This window comes from Coloeus monedula (genome assembly GCF_965178545.1).
Source record: "Coloeus monedula genome assembly, chromosome: 32".
NCBI classification, from domain to species: Eukaryota; Metazoa; Chordata; class Aves; order Passeriformes; family Corvidae; genus Coloeus; species Coloeus monedula.
The window spans coordinates 3,433,058-3,442,666 of NC_138812.1; positions in this window are offsets into that span (position 1 = coordinate 3,433,058).

Below are 9,609 nucleotides of genomic sequence, written 5' to 3' on the forward strand. Positions count from 1 at the left end.
GCACACCTGGGCTGGTTGCTGCCCACAGAATCAGCCTTGGGCGGTTCCATGGCCAGTGGCTTTTGGAGAAGAAGCATTGTATGAACCCACCAGGTGCAAACGGTTTTTCATCTGGCAAATTTCCCCCCCTTGGAGGGCTGTGAAGCTTCTCTTCCCTTCAAGCCTTCAGAAGCCTCACTCTGCTCCTTTACTCACATCCCACGAGTTCCTCAGCTGCTTTCACAGCCATGTTCTTTACACAGCTCAAAGCAAGTGTCATAAGCACAAGTAGTGCTGTGATCCCAGTTAGACTTTGCAAAAGTGAGGCCAACCATCAGTCAGGGAAAATCCAAGTCCTTGAAATATTTTATCCAAACAGTTACAGTCTAACCCTCCCCTTAATTCCCTGCTGGATGCAGCAGCTGATTTTATCCTCTCTACCTGATCATCCAACCCAGCATCACATTTGGAATGTGCACACAACAAGTGTTGCTGTTTCAGTTCAAGAATCCACACACTCCCTGTCCATGTAGCAGCAATAGGGCTAAAGCCAATCTGCTCTGGAAGGTCATTTTAGCTGGGGCTGGCAATTGTTCCTTTATTTCAGCAAACCCCAAAGGAGCTGCATTCACTGAAGTTCCCATTTGCAGAGCCCAATGGTGTGGGGCTGGTCTGTTCCTAAAGGCAGATCTTTGCGGAGCAGGGATGGATTCTAAAATCCATCCCGCTGGAGTTCCCGCACTGGGATGTTTCCCAGTTCCATCCCCTTTAACCTTTCCCCACAGTCGGGTTCCCAGTGGTGACTCCTTGCACGAGGGATGGAACGTTCATACCCCCAGTGTCCGTGGTGCTCCTGATTCTCCCAGGGGCAAACGTGTGCTCCAAATTCCATCCCTTCCCACCCATCCTGGGGCTCCTAAGGATCTGACCGTGTCCTGCTGACACTCTGTGCCTCTCCAAGGCTCCTTGTTTGTTGGCTCAGCCCACGTGTCCCTGAGAAAGGCAGAATCATTTCTACAAACACAGCCCAGCCTCAGAGCCTGGGCCACAGCCAGGAGCCGCTGGACCTCAGCATTCCAAACAGCTCAAGTGTCTGTCCCAGGGCAATCCCACTTTTCCTTGGTCCTGGGATCCTTTGGCCTTGACCTTGTTAAATCTGGATATTTTATACCCACCTCTAAGGGGTCCTGTGGGAGGCCTGGGCTCCCTGCCCAGCCCAGACACCCCTGAACTGGCTGGAAACATTCCCAGTGTCCTGTCTGAGGGCCATTCCAGACTGCTGGAATTTGACAGCCCCAGGGGGTATCAGTGCAATCTGTCAGCTGATCAATATTTCCTGAGGTAATTTCCAGATCCGCTTTGGAGATGTTACAATTCTCAGCAGTATTGTTCTGATGTAAGGAATATTCTCCTTCCATCCCTGTCCAGGTGCCCTGGGTGCTATTTCCTTCCCACACGTGTTCCCAGATTTTTGTCAAATTGCTGACTGAAGCTCCCCATGGCACTGGATTTTCTGCAGAGGTTGGTGTTGGCAAACAAGCTGTTACAGGGATTACATTCTGTCATCTGCCAACATCTTGCAGTGACTTTGAAAACCGCATTTCCCTTCCCAGAAGTCAGGAACATCGTTTCTATTATTATTATAGATACACAATGATTGATCATCTTCATCTAGATCCAATAAATAGTATCCCCTTAGAAAATCAGATTCAATACCTAAAACAATAGGATTTATGTAAAACCCCAAACCCCACGGTGTCAGTCAGTCTTGTTTCTGCTGTGTTTAATGTGGGCTCGCTGGTTTTACCCACATGTGATGAACCCCAAGTTGGATTCCTTCTACCTTGAGTGCAGGGTAGGTTACCAGGAGGACTTGAGATGGTCCCTTCCACTTTGGCTGGATTGTTCCAAAATTCCAGGTTCTGGTGCACACCGCATCTCCTGGTTGGAAAGGATGTACAGGCGAGTCCAGCCCCAATGATCTGTTGAGAACCATGCACCTTTTAAGGCTTACAAGAGTTAGTCCCAGTGCTATTAAATATTCATTTCAGCCAAACTTCTGAGCCTTCCCTTGGCTTGTTGGTGCCACATGGGAAAGCTTCTGGCCATCCAGAAAAAGGATCCATCAATGCCAAAATGTGTCAGTCCCCTTCTGCCTGGGCACTTCTGCAAAATCAGTTGGCCAAAATCACCTGGTGATTCCCATTTAACGAGCCCTGCAGGCAGCCTTCTTCCTTCAAAACCAATCCCATCTTTCTCAACAACTGATCTATCATTTTTTGCCATTTTGGTGCTTACTAGATGCCTTTGTAAACTGGCCACCAGATTCTCCATTTCCTCCTGTGTTTGCTGATGTTTTAGTTCCGTTCTACATTAATTGTGGAGCTACAATTACCTGCCCACACGGGGTTACCAATCACCTGCTGGGATTTTCCGTAGCTGCTGCTGCTGCTGGGGCTGACTGCCTGTCCTGATCACTGGAATCTGGTTTGTGTTGCAGAACATTCCAGTTTTTGCTAGGTATTAGTGCAAGGAGAGCTTTTGCAGCACCCTCTTGAGCTGTTTGGTCAGCCAATGGATTCCCTGGATTACCTGGGGAGTCTCCAAACCCATGGGCTTTACAAGGGCACCAGGGCCACTTCTTTTGGCTTTGGCACACTCTGCAGTAGGTGACTGATTTCTTTTTGTGCTCACTGGAGACCTCTGTGCCCTTTCCTTCCATGTGGCTCCCTGGGCGTGTATTATTGCAAACCCAGAGTTCAAATCAGTCCATATGGTCACCCTTTGTCCTTCAGGGATTTCTAGGCAAGGTCATTCATTCTGCTTTTTGTGCTGCTCTGTTCAAAGCTAAAGCCTGGCCTTCTAGGACCTGGCTCGAGGTTGCCACTGCACACCCAGCTGCCCGTTTCCCATCCGCACCACGCTGCTCCCACCAGGGTGCAGGGCCAGTGCTGGCTCCTGCATGGGATTGCTCTCGAGGTCCCAGAGTCTGCCAGAACACACTTGTTCCATGCATCCCAGGCAGTCATGGCACAAAGACTCCAAGCCTTCTCTTAGAAGGGACTCCAACACTTCCCTCTTCCCACCTTGGGGACCTTGAACCAAACCCTGCAAAGCTTTTGCTGCACCTTACAGGCAGGTCAACAGTTTACACCAGGAAAGGAAAAGGAAAAGGGAAAGGAAAAGGGAAAGGGAAAGGGAAAGGGAAAGGAAAAGGAAAAGGAAAAGGAAAAGGAAAAGGAAAAGGAAAAGGAAAAGGAAAAGGAAAAGGAAAAGGAAAAGGTGCCTTGATCTGAGCAGGGCTCTTTCTCTGATTTCCTTTGGAGCAGGGATCAAAGGCTCTCCCCAGAATCCTTCCGTGCTGCCTGCAGGTGCTGCCATCCCTCAGATGTGTTGGAATTCCAGAGGATGAGGCCACGGGGTGTCCCAATGGTGCCTTGGTTCCATGGCCCCGCAGTGTAACCATGGTGTCCTTGGCTCTGCAGTGGCACCATGGACCCTTCATTCCATGAGGCCCCACAGTGTGGCAATGGTCCCTTGAGTCCAGGAGGCCCCACAAGGTCCCAATGGTCCCTTGGTTCCGTGGCCCCGCACTCTCACAATGCTCTCCTTGGCTGCACAAGGTCCCGCAGTGGCACAAGGGTTTCATTTTCTCCTGGATTTCTTTTAGCTTGCTTTCTTTCTTCAATCTTTTATCTTTTTTCTTTCTTTTTCCAATTTTCTTTGTTGCTTTCTTCTTTCTTTCTTTCTTTCTTTCTTTCTTTCTTTCTTTCTTTCTTTCTTTCTTTCTTTCTTTCTTTCTTTCTTTCTTTCTTTCTTTCTTTCTTTCTTTCTTTCTTTCTTCTTTCTTTTATTTTTTCTTGTGTCTTTCTTTTTTTTCTTTTCTCTTTCTTTTTTGCTTCTTTCCTCTTTTTTTTTTAAAGTTTTTTTGTTTCACATTACTTAGTCTTTCTTTCTTCTTCTCTTTTTCTTCACTTTTAAAATTTTCTGGTTGATTTCTTTTCGTTTTCTTTCCTTCTTTTTTCTTTCCTTCATTTTTTTACCTTTTTTCTTTTTCTTGTCTTTGTTGCTTTCTGTTTTTCATCTTTCTTTCTTCTTCTGCTTTCTTTGGTTCTCTTGTTCTTTTATTTTTTCTCATGTCTTTCTTTCTGTCATTTTCTTTCTTCCTTGTTTCTTTCTTCTTTTTTTGACTTTTCTTAACATTTATTTTATTGCTGGTTTCATGTTTTCAGTCTTTCTTTTTTTCTTCCTTTCCTTCTTTCATTTTTATTACCTTCTTGCTTTTTTCTTTATTTCTTCATTTTTCAATATTTCTCTTGGTTCTTTAATTGTTTCTTACTGCTTTCTTCATTTTATTTTTTCATTTTTCTTCCTGGTCTCACATTATTGAGTCTTTCCTTTATCTTTTACTTTCCTTTGCTTTTTAAATTTTCGTGTTGATTTCTTTTAGCTTGCTTTCTTCATACTTCACTCTTTTATATTTTTTTCTTTCTTTTAAATTTTTTTTTGTTGCTTTGTGTCTTCCTTCTTTCTCTTTTGGCTTTCTTTCTGTTCTTCTTTTGTTTTTTTCTTGTGTCTTTCTGTTCTTTTTTTCTTTCTTCCTTGCTTCTTTCTTTCTTCTTTGTTTTTCTTTTCCTTTTATTTTTCTGTTGGTTTCATGTTATGTACTCTTGCTTTCTTTGTTTATTTCTTTGTTTCTTTCTTCTTTTCTAATTTCTTCACTTTTTTCATTTTCTTGTTAATTTTTCTTTTCTTTCACTTTCTTTCTTTCCTCTTTTCTTCCTTTCATTTTTATTATCTTTTTGCTTCCTTGCTTCATTTTTTTAATGATTTTTCTTTTCTTTTTAAATAATTTTTCCTTTTTGGTTTCATGTTATTTAGTCTTGCTTTCTAATTCTTTTCTTTCTTAATCACTTTCATTTCCTTTTTTATATGTCTTTTGATCTTCTTCCTTTCTTCTTTTCTTTTTTTTCATTTTTATTATATCTTTCTTGCTTCCTTCCTTCATTTTTAATTTTTTTCTTCTTTTTTCTTTTTTATTATTTCTTGTTGCTCTCTTTCCTTCTTTCTTTTTTTCTGTCTTCTATTTTTCTTTTCTTCCTTCCTTTCCTTGTTCCTTCCTTCCTTCCTTCCTTGCCCAATTCTCACCCCACTTAAGGGGTGCAAAGCAGCAGGACCCCCTCCCAATTGGGATCCCCTCACCCTCCCAAAATGTGGGGACTTCACCTCAGCCCCCCAAATTGCAGGGGGTTTCGGCACCTTCCCCAAATTCACTGCAACCTCCCAGAAGCCACTTAGAGGCCCCAAAATTGTCAAAAAGCACCGGCAGCCTCCCCAAAAGCAGCTCCTTCTTTCCCTTCCTGAAATGCCCCACTCCAAGTGCCCAAACCACCCCATCAATCCCAAACTTCATCCCACCCCCACAATGCCACCCCCATCCCATCCCATCCCATCCCATCCCATCCCATCCCATCCCACCCCATCCCATCCCATCCCACCCCATCCCATCCCATCCCATCCCATCCCATCCCACCCCTCCTGGACACCAATTCCCCTTCTGTGCTTCCTGACTCCCCACAGCCGGGCCTTGGGGCTGACGGATCGAGCCATTTGGGGCTGCCATCGACACATTGGGGCTGGCTTTGAGTTGATTGCAGGCACCCACTCAATCCCTCCATCCCAAATGGGAGCTTGGAACCTCTCCTCAGGCCTTGCTGTGCCCATGGGCTCACCTCAAGTCCCAAAATGAGAGCCAGGGCCCCACAGCCCATTCAGAACCTCTCAACATTGCCAGAAACAGCAGCATCCTTCCCAAAATGGGCTCCCCACATCCCTGACATTAGGTCCCCCTTCCAAGTACCAGAGACCCCCTCTCACAACCCCTCCCAAAGCATTGGGGGGACCCCAAAACTGCCTCAGGAATGGGACATACCCTGACATCCCTTCAGGAATGTGGGATACCCCAGAACCCACTGAGGAACGGGGTCCCCCCGGCCTCATCATGCGCAGCCTTCAGCTGTCTCAGGCAGAGCCCATCCCGCCCTCAGCAGCCCCAGCCCAGCCCAGCCCAGCCCTCCTGGGCAGGAAGCCCCAATGGCCGAGCCGGCCTGGGACACTTGCAGGGATGCGGGGGCAGCCGCAGCTTCTGGGGCCAGCCTGGGCCAGGCCCTGAGCGCCCTGCCAGGGAACCATTGCTGCCCCACATCCCATCTCAGCCTGCCCTCGGGCAGCGGGAAGCCGTTCCCTGGGGCCCGGCCCCGCAGGCCCTTGGCAAGAGTCTCTCTCAGCCAGCAATTGCTGCTCCTCCCTGCTGCGGGGCCCAAGCTGCAAGTTGATTTTCTGCCGCTGGCCCCAGCCCAGCCCCGAGCCAGGGCCAGGACCTTGCCCTGGAGCTCTGCGGGCGCTGCCTTTGTGCGGCCGCAGCGCAGCGGCCGCAGCTCGGAGCTGCCCTTTGTGTCCCCGCCGGCAGCTGCCAGAGCTGGCGGGGCCGGGCCAGGGCCGGGCCAGCCCCGGCCTTCCCGGCTCTGGGACACAGCGGCGGCAGCCCCAGCCTTCCAGCCCTGCACACGCTCCCACACAAGCCTCCAGAGCCGCGGCCACGCAACGCAACTGACCGGCCGCTGACCCCCCAGCCTGGCCTGATGGCCATTCCTCTGCCCACACCTCGGCCAAGCTCCCCTTGGCCACCTCCTGAGCCACAGTGCCACACACAAGTGGCACATACAGCTACACAGCTCTGCCCACAGCTGGCAGGGAACGTTCCTTCAACAGAAAAACCACCAAGAAAAAGAGAACTGCCCCCAGAAGAGCTGTTCCCTCCTGCAGTAGTTACACCTGCACACCCACAGCGCCTGAGACTGCAAGCAATGAGCATTCCCTGGGCACATGTGCAGCCCAAGCAGCTCGAGGACAGCCTTGCAGCAGGACTGCTCTCAGCTGAGCCAAAAAGGCCCCTCTGGCAGCTGCAGGGCCATTGCAAAGGGCAAGGGCCAGAGCCTGGGCCCACGGCGGAGGAAAGGGCTCTCAATTCCCCTGCCCTGGCACCTCAACCCTGTTCCCAGGCTGCTTCCCACACAGGATTGCTCTGCAGGACTGCGGAAAGCTGAGAGGCAGCTCTGGCTTCTCCACTTTTCCTGTGCTAAAGCTGCCTGGCAGAAGAAATGGAGGGACAGCTGTGGTGGCACAATCCCTCCCGGCCCAGGGCCCAGCGCTGGGAAGGTCTTTCCGTGCCGAGGCTTTGCTGCGGCCAAGGAAAGCTCCTGGCTCAGGGTCACCTTTCCTGCTGGGCCAGAGCCCCCGAGTGGCCCAGCAGCAGCAGAGAATTCCAGCACAGCCCCGGCACGGGCAGGGCGGCCCTGGGCGGGCTGCGGGAGCCGGCAGCGCCTGAGCTCAGAGCAGCTGAGCCCGGGGGCTCTTGGCCAAGGCCGAGGCCCAGCGAGCATTTCTCAGCTCGCAGGGCGGCCTGGAAAGGTGCTGGGGGGGATCATTCACCCCCCAGGGCGGTCCCAGTGGCTCCCAGGATTTCCATGTCCGTGCTCCCAGCGCTGCTCCCAGCCCTGATCCGTGGGGATGGCAATGTCCCGCTCCCTTCCCGGGGCAGGCTCACACCTGAGCCAGGTGTGCAGGGCAGGACCTTGCCCTGAGCCCAAGCCCTGTCCCCCCTGCAGGATCTGCTTCCCATCGGCCTCTTCCTCCTGCGGCCCCAAGCCCAGCTCGGTGCTGAACGAAGGGCGCTGGGCCAGGGTCATCCCCCGGCGGGGGCTGCGCACCCCCTCTGCCCCCTCCCCAAATTCCCTCCCGGGGCAACAGGGGCTGGCTCAGGAGCCCTGTGGGCAGGGAAAAGGGGGTGACTCCGGGAAGGGGAGGGTTCACACACACTCTGGGGGGACACACACGGCCCCTGGGGATCCCCCCTCACCTTCTCCTGCAGTGCCAGGACGATGAACCCCAACATGGAGCCACCAGACCCCCAGCAGCATCTTGGGGGTGGGGTCTGGTGGCAGCTTTGGGGGTCTGGGGGGGAGGTCACAACTGCCCTAAAACCCCCTCCCAGCCCCACAGCCACTCCCGGACCCCTCAAACCACCCCACAGCTCCTGGCCAGGAACCCCCCAACCACTCCCTGCATCATAAATGACCCCAAGAACCACAAAATTCTCTCCGAGCCACACAGCCCAGCCAAGATCACCAAAACTCTCTCAGAGACCGCCCCAAAAGGCCCCTCCAAGCACCACCAATGCTCTCAAGAGACACAAAAGCCCAGCCCAGTCCCCCAAGGAGCCCCCAGACACCCTCCCACCCCCCATGGCACCGACCAGGACAGGCTGGGGGACAGGAACATCCACAGCCCAGAGCACCTCAGGCACTTCAGCAACGATTTGGGCACTTGGGAGGTCACACCCCAAAGGGGGAGACCCAGGGCAGGGACTGGGACAGACAACCGGAATTCCTGGAGAACAGATGGGCTCAGGTGGACACGTTCTCCCAGCACAACTACGAGATTGTGGCCCCAATCTGCCTGGCTTCACAGCCCCACAACACTCAGATCCTCCCGAATATTCCCCTGAACAGCAAAGTCACCCCCAAATTCCGGTAAAATGGTGCCGCTTTAGACCTCTTTGTTTAATTTCTTTATTTTTACCCCAATTTTGGTTGTTTCAGTAGGATTAACACAGAAGTTACTTAGGTGGCAGAAGATCTTCAAGATCATCCAGGGTTGCTTGATACCACCAGTAGAAACAATTGGACAGAGCAGATGAAAATTTTAGGGTGTAAAGGTAAAAAAATCAGCTCATCCCAATGGATCTCCAATGTTGATCTGAGTCCCGATGGATGTTCCTGCCCCTGCGTTCACCCAGGTGCCTACAGGGATCCAGGAGAACGTGGAGAGCACCAGCCAGGGCTCTTCCCAACCTGGATCACAGGGAATGTGGGTCACCAGGGCTCTGCCAAACGTGGCTCCTCTGATGGGAGATGGAGTTGGAGCAGAGGACAAAGCTCTTCCCACAGTCGGGGCACTCGCAGGGCTTCCCTTAGTGGTACCTCCGTTGGTGTCTGGTCAAGTGAGAGCTCCTGGAGAAGCTCTCCCCACACTCGGGACACTCGTAGGGCCTCTCCCCGGTGTGGATGCGCCGATGCTTGATGAGGTCAGAGTTGTACCTAAAGCCCTTCCTGCAGTCGGGGCAGCGGAAGGGCCTCTCATCCGTGTGAATCCGCTGGTGCCAAAGGAGACTGGAGCTGGTGTGAAACCTCTTCCCACACTCCCCACACTCGTAGGGCCTCTCCCCTGTGTGGATGCGCTGGTGGATGATCAGGTGGGAGCTGTACCTGAAGCTCTTCCCACATTCCCCACACTTGTGGGGCTTCTCCCCATTGTGAAGCTGCTCATGAACCACCAGCTCTGACCTCTGGCTGGATCTCCGGCCGCCTTCCCCGCACAGGGTGGGTCTTTCCTCCTCAGAGCACCCTGGGCTGCGTTTGCAGCCCCTCCTCCTGCGGGATCTCCGGGGCTTTTCCTCCCCATTGGATTCCTGCGCCGTGGAGCCGCTCAAAACGGCCTCTTCCACCAGGTTCTGCCGCGGGCATTTGTCCTCCCTGGGCTCCGTGCTCAGCTCCTTGTCTGGGGAGGAAG